Consider the following 19,377-nt stretch of genomic DNA (forward strand, 5'->3'; position numbering starts at 1 on the left):
TCGCCAACAGGGTCAAGTCTGCACTGGAGCAGGTTATCCATCCGGACCAAACCTGTGCTGTACCGGGCAGGAAGATCTCAGACAGCCTCGCGCTGCTGAGGGACCCCATCGCCTACGTGCAGGACAGGGGGGTGGACACCTGCCTGGTCAGCTTGGACCAGGAGAAAGCCTTCGACAGGATATCACACACGTATATGGCGGATGTACTCTCCAAAATGGGATTTGGGGAGGGAATCCGTAATCAAACTGCTCTACACAGACATCTGTAGCGCAGTCCAGGTCAACCGGTGGGAAATAGACAGCTTTGTGGGAGCCTGCTACGTTAAAGTAGCTCAGTTTTCTACATAAAACCATTGGCTACTTTTTAGGAATGTCGCTTGTAAGCCCTCGCCTTGCTTACCCAAAAACTCTTGCGCACATTGCCGCCGATGATATAGCGATCAAATGCGCGTGTAAGAGACGCAGGCATTTCCCCTGCATTGCGCATGCGCTGATTGGCAACAGACCTAATGCGGAAGGTCGGTAATAGATAGGAGTGGGGTTACGGGCGGGAATTTCATCAGCACCGGCGTCCACACCGCGACTGAGGGGCAATTGTTGCGAGCTCCGGACACACCGTGCGTGGCCCCGCATCCCGGGACATTCCACGTCCGTTCACGGGTCCCGGGCGCATGCGCATCACCGGATCAGTGACGGATATGAATTTTATCTTTGCGGCAGCAGTACTTTAGAAAAACGAATTACAGTATCTAGGCTAAATAAAATAATAGTGCAGAGTGTAGTGAGGTAGTTTGCAATGTAAGAGGGCATGTTCTTGGTGATCCTTAATGATGGACGCTGCCTTTTTGCTCCTTGAAGATGTACTGGAGGCTGGGGAGGCTAGTGCCCATGATGGAGCTGACCGAGATTACAATTTTCTTCAGCTTCTTTCAATTCAGTGCAGTAGCACCCACCTCACTCCCCCCAACCAGCCCGTAAGAATGGGCTCCACGATACATCTGTAGAAATTTGCAAGTACCTTCGGCGACATACCAAATCTCCTTCAACTCCTAATGAAATAAAACCACTGTCCTGCCTTCTTTGTAGCTGCATCGATATGTTGGGCCCAGGGTAGATCGTCAGACAAATTGACACTCTGGAACTTGAAATTGATTACACTTTCCAATCTGATCCCTTTATGATGACTGGTGTATGTTTCCTTTCTGAAGTCCACAATCAGTTCTTTGGGCTTACTGATGTTGAGTGCAAGTTGTTGCTGAAATGTTGTCAAAAATAGATGAGTTGACAGCAAATTTAGTTCTGGCATTTAAGATGTGCCAAGCCACACAATCATCAGGGTAGAGCAATGGGCTAAGCATACAGCCTGGCAGTGTGCCAGTGTTGATTGTCAGCAAGCTGGAGAAGTATTACTGATCTGCACAGATTGTTGCCTTCTGAGGGGAAGCTGAGGATCCAGTTACAGAGGGACATATAAGCACCTAGGTATTGGGGCTTTTCAATGAGAACTTTAAGAACGATTGTGTTAAATACTGAGCTGTAAATAGCATCCTGACCTAAGTATTAGCATAGTCCAAGTGATCCACAGTCACATGAAGAGCCAATGAGTTCACATCTGCTGCAGACTTATTGTGGCAACTGGCAAATTGCAATGAGTCCAGGTTCTTACTGAGACAGGAGTTGATTGAGCCATGACTAACACTTCATCACTGTAGTGTTGATAGTGTTTAAGGCAGCACACTCTTCTTGGTGCTGGTATGATTGTTGTCCTTTTGAAGCAATTAGAGATTGAATCACAAATGAGAAAATATACAGATACAATGAGAGATTGAAAATGTGGCTGAACACCCCCACTAGTTGGTTGGCATAGGTTTTCAGAACCTTACCGGATTCTCCATCAGAGCCTGCCATGTTGTGGAAGGTTCAGCCTCTTGAAAGACAGTCTGCTGTTGGTTCCTGTAAGGTTTTTCTGGGTATAGAGGAAGCCATGGGTGATAATTCTAGCATTTTCCCCAGCATTCCATAGGCTGTGTTTGGAGGCAGAAGGAATGGGTGGATCTGCCAGACTGCAAAGCTAAATCCAAGCTTTAGGAACTCATCGAAATATATAGTTTCGAGTTATTCTCAGATGAAGAGGCCACCTTCCAGTGAATGGAAATATCAGTTAGTGCTGCAGGAGGAAAATGAACAAAATCCTTCAGTTTTTGCCTCCTTCTCTGGATAATGATATCAAACACCTTTCTCATGGGTAACAAGTGACCTGTAGCTTTCATATCACAAAGGTGCCACAATCCAATGGGAAAAACAACTGCCCTCCCCTTCACATTCACGAGTTCACCTCTGTCAATTGGGGGGGGGGGCGGTGGTGGGTGTTCATAGTAATTAGACAGTCACAGCCGTGTAATATCATGTGCTCTTTGTAGCACTGTGGGACTTGACCAGAACTTGAAATAATATCAATGGAGAGAGACAAACTGAGCCACATCACAAATTGAAGTCAGGCAGGAATTGTCCATTCTGATGCAAGCAGTAAAACAGAGAACTGGATGGTCAGTCCAGTGTTACATACCCCATGGGTATCTTTTGACTGTCTTATGTCCATGGTGTAATTGAGTATCTGGTGAGCATGATGTAAAATAGTCTTGTGATGTACACTTTGTAATTACCTGCCAGTGTGAGGTCACATGATGTAATTTTCCTGCAGTGGGAAATCATGTGATGGCATTTTCCAACAGGGAAAGCCTTTCTATGATGCAGATTAGTTCGTTATTTAGTTTGTCAGTTACTCCGTTACGCTGCATATTCGTCTCATAGATAGATAGATAGATAGATAGATAGATACTTTATTCATCCCCATGGGGAAATTCAACTTTTTTTTCCAATGTCCCAATGACGCAGTTTTGTTTTAAAGTGGAGTTTTACTTTGTCTTAAGTCTCAAAGGTTATTGCCGGCAGTTTTGCCAAACACTGCTAGTTGTGGTTTGGTTTCTACCTTTGCAATTCAGTTGGAGAGTGAAGATTTACCAAAGTACAGGAACCTGAAGGATCGAGTAAAGTTGATGGTGTCGGCGGTAAAACAGGATCGACCTTATTGGGTCTTCGTTCCAGAATTAGTAACCTACAGTTGAGAACCCCTGTCTTTTAAGGGCAGAAAGGGTTGGGGCAGCATTATTTGTCAAGGAAGAGGTCAGTTCCTTCAAGCCATTTTTATTTCCTTCATCAGGAGTCTTTCGGGCAAGGTATATTTCAGCTCGGATCAGCAGTAATGTCACGTTGTCGAGGAATTTGTTACTTCAGGAAAGTCTCTCCTAATTGACTATAAATTATTTGGACTTTTGTATTATCGCTTTAAGAACTGTGTTCGCATTTATTGCTTTAAGAACTGTTTGAGTTGTCGTATAGCAGTTAACTTCCAGTTAAGTTAGTCATTTGTTTACTTATCATTTTTATTGAGCAGAGTTTATAAAAAACCTGTCTCAATTCAATATTCCTTATTGCCGAAGAAGTATCTTAACACCAGTCCCTGATCTGTAAACAGTTACAAGGTCAGGAATTGTTCCTCCTAGTTGGGTTGAACCTTGCTGTAACAATGTGATGTCAGGCATTATTGTGACTAAATGATCTCATCTGAATTGCTGTCTTTCACCCATTTATGTCTTTTGTAAATCTTTTTACAGGTTAGAAATGACAAAGAATCTGTGTACAGGAATCTCAAACACAACAGCACATCAGTTCCAATGTCCCTATCCAGATATTTAAGGAGTGACTAGATACTTCTGTTGTAACACCAATATATCTTTTGTTGATCCTAGGAGATGAAGAAATCTCATCCCAATTGGAAACATGCTTTGTGCCTGAAATTAAGTTTTCTTTTTTAACTTAGTGAGTCCACTGGAACTGGGGTGCTGAGAACACACCAGCATTTGTTGATCTGTTCTGTCTGCGGGAAGTGAATCAACTGCTCAGAATGTGGGAAGAGATTCACACACTCACCTCACCTGAAGCAACATCAGCGAGTTCATTCTGGAGAGAGGCTGTTCACCTGCTCTGAATGTGGGAAGAGATTCACACACTCACCTCACCTGAAGCAACATCAGCGAGTTCATTCTGGAGAGAGGCTGTTCACCTGCTCTGAATGTGGGAAGAGATTCACACACTCATCTCACCTGAAGGCACACCAGCGAGTTCACACTGGAGAGAAACCATTCACCTGCTCAGACTGTGGGAAGGGATTCAGTCGAACATCTGACCTGAAGCAGCATCTGCAAATTCACACTGGAGAGAGGCTATTCACCTCAGATTGTGGGAAGAGATTCAATCATTCAGCCGTCCTTCAGAAGCACTATGGAGTTCACACTGGGGAAAAGTTTAAATTAGTTGCATGCTGAATATTTAACTATCACAGTTACCAAATCCAGAGACAAGTTCAAAAATGACTGTTGGTGTCAAACTCTGAAATTATTGCCCAGTTCTGCATCCTGGTAACTGGGACTGGGAAGAGTTTCTACTGCTATTGTTCACATTTAATGGGACTGGAGTTTAATATTCTGGATGTATGGCAAATAAATCAGTTTTATTTTAAACTCTGTCTCAGGTACTTAGTGAAACTACAACACACCCAGTGTAGATTAGTGAGTCAATTCCGCCCAGCTGGTCCCTGCCAGTCTTTCTGTTCCACGACAATCCTTCTAAATCTTTCAATTTCACATTCCTGGATGCCAGCATTTCTCAGATCAAAAAGAAAATTGGCTCATTAGCTGGCTGTTATCAGCCACTGGACTCTGTTGTGAGAAAACCAATGTCTAGGGTTGGTATGATTTGGGTCCCACCAAACAGGGAAGTTGGGATGTTTTGATTAACAAAACCCCAATTTGAGTGAATGCTGTGTAAATACTGCCCATATACAATTATCAGTCAGCAAGAAATAACAATATAAGTCAACAACCACCATTTCATATTTATAAAAAAATAAAATTGGAAGGAAACCATACAACTTAATTCAAATTAAATGATAATATTTGGCAAAAGAACCCCATCTTCTCTCAAAATTGAACTGGATCTAAAGTTCTACTTCTAATTTTTTCTAAACTAAGACCTAACATTACTTGAGAAAATCATTCAATTAATGTAGGGGGAGAAATATCTTTCCATTTTAATAAAATAGTCCTTCTTGCCAATAGTGTAACAAATGCAATTACATGTTGATCTGGAGATGAGATACCCTGAATATGATGGAATTATTCCAAACAGAACAGTCAATCTATTAGGTTGTAAATTAATTTTTAGAGCTTTAGAAATTGTAATAAAGATTTCCAAAATGATTTTGAAGAACATGACCAGAACATGTGACAAAGTAGCTACTTCAGTTTTACATCTATCGCAGTATTTAGATGTATCTACCACAGTATCGCAATATACTAGGAAATATTTTAGATAATCTCTCCTTTGTTAAATAATAATGGTGAACAATTTTAAATTGAATTAAACAATGGTTGGCGCATAAAGAATTTATGTTTTTCAAAACTCAAAGCCAATCTTCATTAACAAAGGTCATATTAAGTTCTCTCTTCCAATCTTGTTTAATCTTTAGAGATAGGTTCTCCTTTTGTAACAAAAATTATAAATTCTGCTAATGGAACCTTTCACTAAGGGATTCAATTTCAAAATGGTATCCAACAAATCAGATTCTTTAAAATATGGAAACTTGGGTAAATATTGTTGTAAAAAATGTCTAACCTGAAAATATTGCAAAAAGTGTATGAGCAAGATAAAATTTATTAAATAACTGTCCAAAAGTCACCAATCGACCATCACAAAATAAATCTGTAAGAATGGATTCCTTTATTTTTCCATAGAAGAAAAATGGAGTCAGTTGTTGAAGGTTTAAATAAAGTTTTAATTATAAAACTAGACAACTTAAATTGTTTAAAATTACGAAACTAAACTCAAATCCATAGGGATTGTTTAATAACTGGATAGAGATTTAAATTTGGAATTTTAGAGAGCTGTAAAGGTAATGGAGCTCCTAAAATTGAAGTTAAATGAAATTGTTTAACAGCTTTTAATTCCAAATCAACCCATAATGGATTTTGGTTCTTATCAAGCCAATATAACCAAAAGCACAATTGTCTAATATTCACAGCCCAATAATAGTCTTAAATTACGAGGTGCAAGTACACCATCTTTTTTAGATTTTTGTAAATGGTACTTGATAATTCTTGGTCTCTTATTGTTCCAAATAAAGAAATAAGAGTCAATTTGATTTAAAAAATTTTTAGTTAAAAAGATAGGTATGTTTTGGAAATATATAAAAAATCTAGGTAAAATCATCATTTTCACAGCATGAATATGAATATTAAAGAAAGTGGATTCCATCTAGAAAATTGTTTCATGGAGTCCATTAAAGATTCACTTTATAGAGAAGTTTATATTTTAGTAATTACAATACCTAAATATCTAAATGTATTAACAATTCTAAAAGGAGTATCATTATATATACTAACAGGGACATTTAATGGAAACAATTCACTTTTATTCAAGTTAAGTTTATATCCTGAAAATTTACCAAAATCTTTAAGTGTTTTCAAAAGATTAGGAATTGATTCCTCAAGACTATACAGGCACTATATGACAACCCTACTGATTAATGGATATTTATCAAAGAGTTTTACCCTAGAAAGGGGCACGAGACAGGGTTGTGCATGGTCACTGCTACTCTTCGCATTATATCTGGAACCATTAGCTCAATACATCAGACAAAATGAAGATATCAGAAGAATTACTATTAAAGGGACAGCATAAATTGGCTGTCATTTTGATCTATCTAGGGCAACCAACATACTCTTTACCTAAATTGATGCAATCCTTTGAACAATATTGTCAATTATCAGGATACAAGATCAACATAGATAAAACCCAATTACTTTCATATTACTATAGCCCACCAACAGAAATTGAAAGTAGATATCCCTGGGCACGGCAAACAGAGTCTTTCAAATATTTGGTCATCATTATGCCAAAAGATTTGGCAAAATTATCAGAATGCAATTTTCAGCTTATATATAAAAAAATAAGATATAACAAGATGGAACCTAATCCTTTTTTTAGTCTCCGTTCAAGGACTGAATCTATTAAAATGAATATACTGCCCAGACTGTTATATCTCTTTCAGACCCTACCAATAGAGATTAATCAAAATCAATTCAATGAATGGAACAAAATGTTATTAAGATATAGTTGGCAAGGTAAAAGGCCTGGACTTTGTCTCAAAATTTTGCAATTAGCAAAGGAAAAGGGGATAGGGCCTACCTTCTCTAAGAGATTATTATTTTGCAGCACAGTTGAGACCTGTGATATGTTGATGCAACCCATCATATGACACTCAATGGAAAAACATTGAGGAGCAGGTACTTCCCATCAGGCAATTTTAGCTGATAACCTGCAAAGGTACATAAATATTATTGATAACTCATGAAAAGGACTCTTAAAATATGGAATATAAACTAGAGGGAGATAAATGGTGTGCATATGGCTCAGATTTTACACCAAATAAACTGGATGCTAGATTTAAGGACTGGACAGCTAATGGAATAACAGTTATTTGCAACATAATGAAAGGAGAAACACTGTTCAATTTTGAAATGCTTTAAAGAGAAACACTTATTAGAAAATCAAGACTTATCAGTAGTAACAGAAGCAACAATGTTAATAGGATGGTTAAAAATGTAACCAAGGCAAGTACATGTTTGATAGTGTTACAAGGTGGGGACAAGGATGCTCGAGGAGGACCCAAAAGCAGGACACAAACACATCTTAGGTTCAATAAAATCAAATTTATTACTCTCTACACAGAGAACCAGAAGAACAAGGAGGGCAAATAGGAACACAAACCTAGGACATCAGGGACTGTGAGGAAGGCAGACCTTGGACTGAAAAGAGGATGCTGTCCAAGTTGCATGCCATCTTGGACAATGACTCCCATCCACTCCATAATGTACTGGTCAGTCACAGGCATACATTCAGCCAGAGACTCATTCCACCGAGATGCAACACTGAGCGGCATAGGAAGTCATTCCTGCCTGTGGCCAACAAACTTTACAACTCCTCCCTTGGAGTGTCAGACACCCTGAGCCAATAGGCTGGTCCTGGACTTATTTCCACGGCATAATTTACCTATTATTATTTAATTATTTATGGTTTTATATTGCTATATTTCTTCAATATTCTTGGTGCGGCTGTAATGAAACCCAATTTCCCTTGGGATCAATAAAGTATGTCTGTCTGTCTGGGACGTCAAGGACTGGGATCGCCACAGCCAGATCTTGGGCACTGGGACATGGAACACCGAGCCGGGAATCCACCTTCAAATCAGGCATCGAGCCAGGACTCCTCTTCTTTAAGGGACAGACGCAGACACAGGGCATGGAACACCGGACCCAAGTTCGTTCCAAGCTGCAGGAGCTCTTAACTCACCCCTGACGGTTTGACCTTACCCGGACCCACTCTGGCAAGGGAAGGTGAATTGCTGGTACTCCGCTGCAGAAAAGGACCTGGCTTGCTTCCGCAAGAAACGTTGTCAGCTCCGGCTGGATGACTCAGGCTTGTAATAGCGACGATGACTTTACCAATGTTCCTTAACACTCTCGCCCCGAATGGCTAAGGCCAGGGGTTTATAAACTGCTGGTTTGGTCCAGAGTAGATTACCTTAATGGCTAAGCTCGGGGACACATGAAACAGGAAATTAGAAGGGAACAAGGAGTCAATGGTCCGGATCATAACGCAACCTAACTAAATTAAAAGGGGAACCGATCTGGACCATGACAGCCAGAGCTATTTAGAAAAGCAGATAATGGTAGTAGAATCATTTCAAGCATGTATAAGGGTTTGTCAAATCTTAAAACACATTCGACTTCATACATTAAAACAAAATGGGAGAAGGAAGGAGGGATAATTATATCTGAGGAAGAACGGACAATAATATGGAGGGATCAATGGAAGTGAACCAGTTCACAGAAATGGAGGAAGTTCGGATGGAAAAACTTGATATTTTATTACACCCTCTCAGAAATCCCATAGTAACCTCTCTGTTTGCTGAAGAAATTGTGGAAATCAAAATGCAAATCATTATTGTATTTTCTGGGAATGCCCCATTATCAAAAGACTATTGGAGTGGGATACACAATGCCCTAAAAGACATCTTTAAATGTGAAATACCCTTAGAAAGTAAGACCATATATTTTGGGTATATACCTCAAGAATGGTTGAAAAGAGATAAATATTTAATGAATATACTGTTGGTGGCTGGTAAAAAGACTCTTACTAGGAAATGGTTATCACAGGAGAGCCCAACCTGAAATGCATGGATGGAAATTACAATGGGCATTTACAAAATGGAGAAGATAACAGCATCTGTTAATCATAAGTTGCAACAATTTGGTTCATACTGGGGAAAATGGTTTAACTACATAACACCTCATAGGCCTGATTTTATTCTCACAATTCAATGAATATGTTGTAAAAAAAAGATCACCCCCTATTTGTACTATGTTTTCTCCTTTCTCCTGTTCTTTCTTTCCTCTCTTTTCTATAAGTGTATGCATAAGATAATTATTATGTGGAGATTTGTGGCATATATGACTATATGATATATATGTACAATGTCTGATATACATCTTATGGAAATGTTTGTTTGATGATGAACTTCAATAAAAAATAAATTACAAATAAAAGAACTTAACTTCAACATTTCTGCCTCCCGCCCACCCCCACCATCATACTTCCCTCCAATCACCTTAAAATTATGTTTCCCTTCCCCCCCCCCCATATTACCATTTCTTCTCTGGGAAATATGCCTGACTATCCACTCGACCTATGCCTCTTACTATCTTGTCCACCACCATCACGTCAGCTCCCCCTACACTCCAAAGAGAAAAGACCTAGCTAGCTCAGTCTGTCCTCATAATACGTGCTCTCTAATCTAGCCAGGTGCTGGTAAACCACCTCTGCACTCTCCCTCTAATGCTTCCACATCCTTCTGATAGTGTGGTGCTCAGAAGTGAACATTATGCTCCAAGCGTGGTTAAGCCAGCATTTTATTGAACTATAACGTTATGTTGCTACCCTTGAACTCAATACCTGACTAAAGAAGGCCAACACCCCATATATCTTCTTAACCACCCTAACACTTGCGTGGAAACTTTGAGGATCTATGGATGTGGAGCTACACCTATCTCTGTACTTCCACACTGCTAAAATTCCTGTCATTAAATCAGTATTTTGCCTTCAAATTCATACTATTACTGCACATGAGAAAATCTGCAGATGCTGGAAACACAAGCAACACACACAAAATGCTGGTGGAACGCAGTAGGCCAGGCAGCATCTATAGGAAGAAGTGCAGTTGACGTTTCGGGCTGAGACCCTTCGTTGCTTGTATTTCCAGCATCTGCAGATTTTCTCATGTTTGCATTTTTAAATACACTACTGTGAAGCCTCTTCCAGTGATGCCTACACTGAAGAAGTTTAAATCTTCTCTTCAACGGGAGTTTAGTGAAACCCTCTCTCACTGCTCCCCATCTGCAATTTCTTGGGCCTTTCAACTTTTCAACCACAGTCCTGACGAAGGGTCTTGGCCCAAAACGTCGACGGCACTTCTTCCCATAGATGCTGCCTGGCCTGCTGCGTTCCACTATTACTGCACTTTCTGATTGGAGAAGCTGATGTGAACAGCAGGGGATGTAATGTTACCATGACAGAAAACTATGTAAACATTACACTGTGGTTTACAAATCCCCCTGGTCTCTTCTCTCTCAGTTCCCCTTGAAGACCCTCCTCCTTCCCATTCTCCTATGGTCTACGCTCCTCTCCTATTAAGGGAACTAGGGCTTTACTCTCTGGAGAGAAGGAGGATGAGAGGAGGATGAGAGGAGTCATGATAGAGGTGTACAAGATATTAAGAGGAATAGATAGAGTGGACAGCCAGCACCCCTTCCCCAGGGCACCACTGCTCAATACAAGAGGACATGGCTTTAAAGTAAGGGGTGGAAAGTTCAAGGGGGATATTAGAGGAAGGTTTTTTACTCAGAGAGTGGCTGGTGCGTGGAATGCACTGCCTGAGTCAGTGGTGGAGGCAGATACACTAGTGAAATTTAAGAGACTACTAGACAGGTATATGGGGGAATTTAAGGTGGGGAGGCAGGGTTTAAGGTCGGCACAACATCATGGGCCGAAGGGCCTGTACTGTGCTGTATTGTTCTATGTTCTATATGTTCTATCACATTCTTCCCTCCCCAACCTTGTATCTTTTTTACCCACCTGACTTCACCTTCTAGCTATCCTCCTTCCCCTTATTGGAGTATAAAAGTTGCATTGTTTGCTGTGTAACCAAAACTATGTAGTCAGCTTTGATGTAGATTATGTAGTCTGAGTTTGCTATTTGCTATGCATGTATCCAATTTAGTAGGAGAATGAAATCTTAAGAATGTAGAAGACAATGGTGTGTTAATGAGAGGTAGCTAAGAGATGTAGATTAGAACAGGATTAAGTCAATGGGTAGAAACAATAGTGGCGGATGTACTTGTGATACGCAACTGTAGACCGATTGGATATGCTAATGCAACTAAACCAGGAGATTGCTATAAAAAATGCTGTGTCCGAGGATCGGTGGGCAATCAGCGACTAGCTCAATGACTGTCTCAGCTTTGATTTGCAAATTAAAGTTTAACCCTTCTTGAAGAATCTTCTGCGTCTCCTGGTCGTTTGTGGGGCACGAGAAACCACGACACCCTCTATTCAGGTGTCCTCTCATTTCTTTTCAGCCCTGAAGAGTCTCAGCCTGAAAAATCAACTGTTTATTCATTTCCATAGATGACTGCCTGACGGCTGAGGTCCTGCAGCATTTTGTCTGTGGAACATTTACCCCTCACACCTTACCTGCCCATCTCCTCCCTCAGGTGCTCCTCCCCCTTTCCCTGTTTCCATGAAATCCACAGAGATCAAGTTGCTGAGAACACATGCAGTGTACATCAGGGAGTTAACTAAACCCAGCTGATCCCGGCCATCTTCCATGGCACAAATGACAGAGTAGCAATGTTTGGGAGTTGATTGATAGTGAAAAATAAATTAGGTTTACTTTGACTGCTGACGTACAGTGTCTGTTGACATGGTGTATATTGCTTGTGGAAGCTTGCTGTATTAAACAGGCAGCCAAGTTCTCATAAAATCTTGATTGGATTGGTGCAATTTGGCAATGGGATGACAATGTTTGTAAATGCTTTCAATAGCACTGTTCTTACCCAGAAATCTGTGAGCTGAAGAATGTACTATCATTGTGAATCTAATACACAGGTGCAAAGAGTACTAAGTTGTACCAAAAGACACACTTGTGTTCAGTGGAGAAAAAGCTCCAGAAATGTTTGCACTGGACCTCCCAGGCACAGCTGAGATCTTGCTATCTAAAGCTAAGGATTTGGGACTTGGATAAAAAATATAGTAAATATAGTTCCAAACTTGTCTCACATGAAGAGATTATAATGTATCTTTCAGACAAGTAGATAAGCAATTTTCTACCAATTGAGATCAGGGCTGGTGTCCACATTAGATATTCATACCTCAGTAGTTAATGGGAGTAGTTCTGACTGAGGCCTCAAAGAAAGAACTGGGTCCAACAATAAAAATGTCAATTTGAGCTCCACAAGATAAATAAACTGCTTGTGTCACTTTTGATTCTTTAGCAGATCGATCACCTTGTGAGACCATTGTTTCTTCTGTTGAATTAAGGTATACAATAACTAACATCTATCTTGCGTAACAAAAGACCTGTTGCACTCCAACCACAGAAGTTCTAGGCATTAACAGTCTTCCATGAGAATGCCCAATCATCTACTTTTGACGTTCATTGGTATTGTCATTGCTGAGTTCACCTCCATCAGTCACTTCAAGGTCACAGTGATCAGAAAGTCTCCGGGACCAGCCATGTAAATACTGTGACAATTTTTGTAAACTTTTTACATGGTAGAAATGACAAAGGATTTGAGTATGGCAATCTCAAACACAACAATTGATCTGTCCTACTCTGAATGTCAGGTCTCCAGCACTTGAATACCATTGATCTTTGAATGTGGCATTGGAGATACTAGATAGATACCACACCAGACGTACAATGAGAACCTGTACACATGTCAGTGTAGAGAGAGATTTGAATGAAGCAGCCTGGAGATAAATTGTCTTTATTGAAGGAGTGAACAAATATTTCCTGTGTAACACCGTCATATAAGTCGTTGATCCTTTAAAAACAAGGCAGTATGGTGACCCACTTTCTGCGCAGGCGAACCGGCTCACAAATAGCCAGCGCGCGGGGAGAGACTTTGGTAATGCACCTCTGACGTCATTTCCGCCCAGAGAGGGCGGGCGCTAGGGATTAAATGTCAGCGCCGCGAAGTTTGAATAAACTAGTCTCGAAACAACTTACCAGCTGCGTGTCGTCTCTAGCTCTGTATGTAGCACATCGCTACATTGGTGACCCCGATGGTCCAAACAGGATTTGGAGCAAAGATGACCGACTCTCTAAAACTGCTGACTTTCAGGACGCTGCGACCACACGTGTGGTTTAGCCAAGCAGAAGCCCAGTTCCAGATTCGGTAGATATCCTCTGATTCCACGTGGTGAACGCCCTTGACCAGGAGACGGCCGCCCAGGTTGCGGATTTCATACAGTCGCTCCCGGAAGAAGGCAAATATGAAGCATTCAAAGCGCTGCTCATTGGGACCTTTGGCCTCTCACGGCGTGAGCGAGGTGCCCGCCTGCTTCACCTGGATGGTTTGGGAGACAGACTGCCATCAGCATTGAGGAACGAGATGCTGGCCCTGGCTGACGGACACAAGCCTTGCCTCATGTTTGAGCAGGCGTTCCTAGAGCAGCTGCCCAAGGACATACATCTGCTGCTGGCCGACGCAGATTTCGGCGACCCCCGGAAGGTGGCAGCCCGGGCAGACGTGCTGTGGAAAGCCAAGAGGGAGAGCGTGGCGTCCGTTGGTCAGATTACCAGGCCACGCGCCCAACAGCAGACCAGACCAGACCCGGCAGGGGGCGCACACAACACAGAGGCAGGAGTGAGGAGGACAGTGAACAGTGATGTTTCTACCACCAGTGGTGGGGCACAGAAGCCCGCCGTTGTCACCCGCCCTGCAAGGGCCAGGGCCAGGGCCAGCTGCCGCTAATGACTATGGTACTCTTGTACGATAGCCTCTTGTACGTCTGTGACAAACAATCGGGACGCTGCTTCTTGGTCGACACCGGAGCGGAAATCAGTGTCTTGACCCCGACGGGGTACGACACCCGCAACAGGAAGCCAGGACCCACCCTGAGGGCCGCAAACGGCAGCACGATACGGACCTACGGCACCCGCACAGTGCAGCTGTAGTTCGGCGCCAGCCAGTTCACGTGGGACTTCACACTGGCCGCGGTGGCCCAACCACTCCTGGGGGCGGACTTCTTGTGAGCTCACAGCCTGCTGGTCGACTTGCAAGGGAAAAGACTGGTACATGCCAAGACTTTCCAGACGTTCTCCCTGGGTGAAGCCAAGTTGCCGGCCCCACACCTGGACTCCATCACGTTGTCGGACAACAAATTCACCAGAATCCTGGCGGACTTTCCATCGATTCTGGCACTGCAGTTCACGGCAGCCATGCCCAGACACGGGGTACAGCACCACATTCCGACCCAGGGACCACCCCTCCACGCCCGTGCACGAAGGATCCCCCCGGAAAAGCTCCGCCTGGCGAAGGAGGAGTTCAAGAGGATGGAGGAATTGGGGATCGTATGGAGGTCCGACAGCCCATGGGCCTCCCCCCTGTACATGGTGCCCAAAGCAGTCGGAGGTTGGAGACCATGCGGCGACTACCGCAGTCTGAACGAGGCTACAACTCCAGACCACTACCCCGTGCCGCACATTCAGGACTTTGCAGCAAACCTGCACGGGGCAAGAATCTTTTCCAAAGTAGACCTCGTCCGGGGATACCATCAAATCCCGGTGCACCCTGAAGACATCCCCAAAACAGCACTCATCACCCCGTTCAGCCTGTTCGAGTTCCTCCGAATGCCGTTCGGCCTGAAGAATGCCGCACAGACGTTCCAGCGACTAATGGATGCAGTGGGACACGACCTGGACTTTGCGTTCATCTATTTGGACAACATCCTTATAGCCAGCAGTAGTCGCCAGGAGCATCTGTCCCATCTCCACCAGCTCTACTCCCGCTTGAGTGAATTCGGTCTCACGATCAACCCGGCCAAATGCCAGTTCGGTCTCGATACCATTGACTTCCTGGGCCACAGGATTACCAAAGACGGGGTAATTGCCAAGGTACCTCTGCCCACCAAGGTAGGCATGATCCGCCACTTTGCCCGGCCCAACACGGTCAAAGGCCTACAGGAGTTCGTTGGTATGGTGAACTTCTACCACCGTTTCCTCCCCTCAGCAGCCCGTATCATGCGCCCTTTGTACACCCTGGTGTCGGGTAAAGGCAAGGACGTTACTTGGGATGAGGAGGCTGTGGCCACTTTCGTTAAAGCCAAGGAAGCCTTGGCAGATGTCGCGATACTGGTGCACCCCAGAACGGATGTTCCGACCGCCCTCACGGTGGACGCATCCGACACAGTAGTCGGTGGGGTGCTGGAGCAGCTCATTGAGGGGTGCTGGCAACCCCTGGCGTTCTTCAGCAAGCACCTACGGCCACCTGAACTCAAGTACAGTGCTTTCGACCGGGAGCTGTTGGCACTGTATCTGGCAATCCGGCATTTCAGGTACTTCTTAGAAGTTCACCGCGTTCACGGACCACAAACCATTGACCTTCGCCTTCACAAAGGTGTCCGATCCCTGGTCGGCTCACTAGCAGCGACATCTGTCCTACATTTCCGAGTACACGACGGACATCCAGCATGTCTCAGGAAAGGACAACGTCGTGGCAGACGCACTCTCCAGACCAGCTGTCCAGGCCCTGTCCCTGGGGGTGGACTATGCAGCACTGGCGGAGGCGCAGCAGGCAGACGATGAGATGCCCAGCTACAGGACTGCAGTCTCGGGTTTGCAGCTGCAGGACTTTCTCGTAGGCCCAGGTGAGAGGACCCTCCTGTGCGACGTGGCTACTGGCCAACCTCGCCCCATCGTCCCGGCAGCCTGGAGGCGGTAAGTTTTCGACTCCATACACGGTTTGGCGCACCCATCTATCAGGACAATCGTCCGACTGGTCTCCAGCAAGTTCGCGTGGCACGGACTTCGCAAGCAGGTCAGTGAATGGGCCACAACGTGCGCACAGTGCCAAACAGCCAAGGTGCAGCGGCACACTAAAGCCCTGCCGCAGAAGTTCGAACCCACCCACTGGAGGTTCGACCACATTCATGTGGATATCATGGGCCCCCTACCAGTGTCCCGAGGAGCGCGGTACCTCCTAACTGTGGTAGACCGGTTCACAAGGTGGCCAGAGGCGGTCCTGCTCACCAACACATCTGCCGATTCCTGCGCCCGAGCACTGATTGCAACCTGGGTAGCACGTTTCGGGGTACCGGCCCACATTACCTCCGACAGAGACGCCCAGTTCACCTCCAGCCTGTGGTCGGCTGTGGCCAGCCTGTTGGGAATGCAGCTACACCAAACTACTGCCTACCACCCACAGTCGAATGGACTAGTGGAACGCTTCCACCGTCACTTGAAGTCGGCTCTCATGGCCCTCCTGAGAGGACCTAACTGGGTGGACGAGCTTCCCTGGGTCCTGCTTGGAATTCGCACAGCGCCCAAAGAGGATCTGCATGCCTTGTCGGCCAAGTTGGTGTACAGCGCACCCCTGGCTGTCCCAGGAGAGTTCATACCAGCTCCAAGGGGAAAGAGGAAGAACCCGCATCAGTCCTGGACAGACTACGTGAGAGGCTCGGCAACCTGGCCCCCGTACCAACTTCACAGCACGGACGGACCCCGACCCATGTACCCAAAGACCTGCAGAACTGTAAGTTTGTGTTTGTACGAAGGGGCAGACACCGGGCATCGCTACAGCGGCCGTACGAGGGGCCATTCAAGGTGATCAACAACAACGGATCCACGTACGTTCTGGACATTGGGGGGAGAGAGGAGGTTTTCACGGTGGACCGACTCAAACCAGCCCATGTGGACTTGGTGCAGCCGCTCGAGGTTCAGGCACCGCGGCGCAGAGGCAGACCTCCCAAACAGAGGCTGATCCAGACTGTGGACATTCGGGGGTGTATTGCCGTTTCTGTGTGTGTGTGTGGGGGGGGGGGGGGGTTATGTGCCGACCCACTTTCTGCGCAGGCGAACCGGCTCACAAATAGCCAGCGCGTGGGGAGAGACTTTGGTAATGCACCTCTGACGTCATTTCCGCCCAGAGAGGGCGGGCGCTAGGGATTAAATGCCATCGCCGCGAAGTTTGAATAAACTAGTCTCGAAACAACTTACCGGCTGTGTGTCGTCTCTAGCTCTGTATGTAGTACATTGCTACAGCAGCTTGAAATATGCATCTGCTTTGCGTCTGAAACTAAGATTTCTGTTTAAACCTCATTGAAACGCTCCAGCATATCTTCACTGGAGATCAGATGCTCAACTGCTTGAAGTGAGTGAAGGATTCATCATGTCATCTGACATGATGATATATTAGAGAACTCGTAGGGAAAAATTGTTCATCTGTTCTGAGTGTGGGAAGGGGTTCAGTCATTAATCTGACCTGCAAAACACGCCTGCAACTGCACAGTAGAGAAAAGGTTATTGACCTACTCTGTTTGTGGGAAGGGATATATTTAGTATCCCAGCATAAAGAAACACCAGCGAGTTCACACTGCCGAGAGGCAATTCACCTGCTCGGAGTGTAGGAAGGGATTCCACTTTGACTACATCTGCTGGAAGTGCACTCAACCTCTGTGCCTGACTGACTGGGTCAAGGAGTTGGAGCTGGAGTTGGTTGTGCTCGGGATCATTCAGGAGACTGAAGGTATTATAGATAAGACTTTTGAAGATTACAGGCTTTGGATGATGGATGAGTGACCTCCAGGAGAGGAAAGAGGATTAAGAAGTCAACGCTGGATTCCGCTGTGGCCATTACTGCTAGGGGATGATCCATTAGGGCACACAGCAGTAGTCAGGTTGGTGGCACTGTGGCCATCTCTGAAGCTCAGCAGGGAAGGGTAAAGTAAGTCATGATGATAGTTAAAGGGGACTCGATAGGGGGACAAAAAGGAGGTTCTGTGGCCTCAAAAGAGACAACAGTTTGTTGCCTCCTGAGAGCTAGGATCCAGTTTGCAAGATATTGTCAAGGAGAAGGGTAACAAGAGGTTGTGGTACATATTGGCACATATTGGCTCCGATGACATCAGCAAGAATGGGTAAGAGGTCCTATGCAGTGAGTACATTAAGGTAGGAAAGAGGCTTCAGGTAGAGATAAATTGTCTTCAAATTATTGAAGGAGTGAACAGATATTTCTTTCATAATAGTTGTCAATTATTCAAAAATGAGGCTTTTCTTGTCAAAGGCCTTCTGAAAACAACAGCTACATAACAGCCACCAATTCTTCTTTGCCTATCCTTGTTATTTCTTCAAAGAATTCCAACAGATTTGTCAAGCAAGATTTTCCCTTGAGAATTCCATGCTGACTATGGCCTATTTTATCATATCCCTCCATATATCTCAAAATCACATCCTTAAAAATCAACTCCAACATCTTCCCAACCACTGAGGTCAGACTAACTGGCCTATAATTTCCTTTCTTCTGCATGTATATCTTTTAGAAGTATTGAGTAACATTTGCAATTTTTCAGTCCTCCATTACTAATGCCTCCACAATCTTTTTAGCCACCTCTTTCAGAACCCTGGGGTGTACACCATCTGGTTTAGGTGACTTACCTACCTTCAAACCTTTCAGTCTCCTGAGCAAGATGATCCAGTATATCCCTTCCCACAGTCTGAGTAAGTGAACTCACTGATATACCTTCAGTTGAGATGAGTGAGTGAATGCCTTCCCACAATCTGAGCAGGGGAATGATCTCTCCCCACAATGGATTGACTGGTGTGACAATATGTAAGATGATCAAGTGAATTCTTTCCCTCAGTCTGAGCAGGTGAATGACGTCTTCACATTGTGAACTCACTGATATGCCTTCTGTTGAGATGACTGAGTGAATTCCTTCCCACAGTCTGAGTAGGTGAATGCAGTTTAAATTTCCTTATGTGGCTTCAGTAGAGATGACCGAGTGAATCTCTTCCCACACACGGAACAGGTGAACAGCTTCTTCCCAGTGTGAGCGTGGCATGCCAGTAGGTTAGATAACTGAGTGAATCTCTTCCCACAGTCTGAGCAGATGAACAGCTTCTCCCAAACTCGTTGGGTC

General features: G+C 44.4%; 1 protein-coding gene across 2 annotated transcripts in view; it reads left to right on the plus strand.

Moving 5' to 3' along the window:
* Positions 1-4,580, plus strand: part of LOC140719278 (uncharacterized) — a 43,360-nt gene extending 38,780 nt beyond the window's left edge. For both annotated transcript variants that reach the window (XR_012096881.1, XR_012096883.1), the window contains exon 4: positions 3,881-4,580. The gene's annotated coding sequence lies outside the window, so the exon portion shown is untranslated. The remainder of the gene's footprint in view (positions 1-3,880) is intronic.
* The last annotated feature ends 14,797 nt before the right edge of the window (positions 4,581-19,377 follow it).

The sequence above is a fragment of the Hemitrygon akajei genome, chromosome 31, assembly GCF_048418815.1.
Source record: "Hemitrygon akajei chromosome 31, sHemAka1.3, whole genome shotgun sequence".
In the NCBI taxonomy this organism is placed as follows: Eukaryota; Metazoa; Chordata; class Chondrichthyes; order Myliobatiformes; family Dasyatidae; genus Hemitrygon; species Hemitrygon akajei.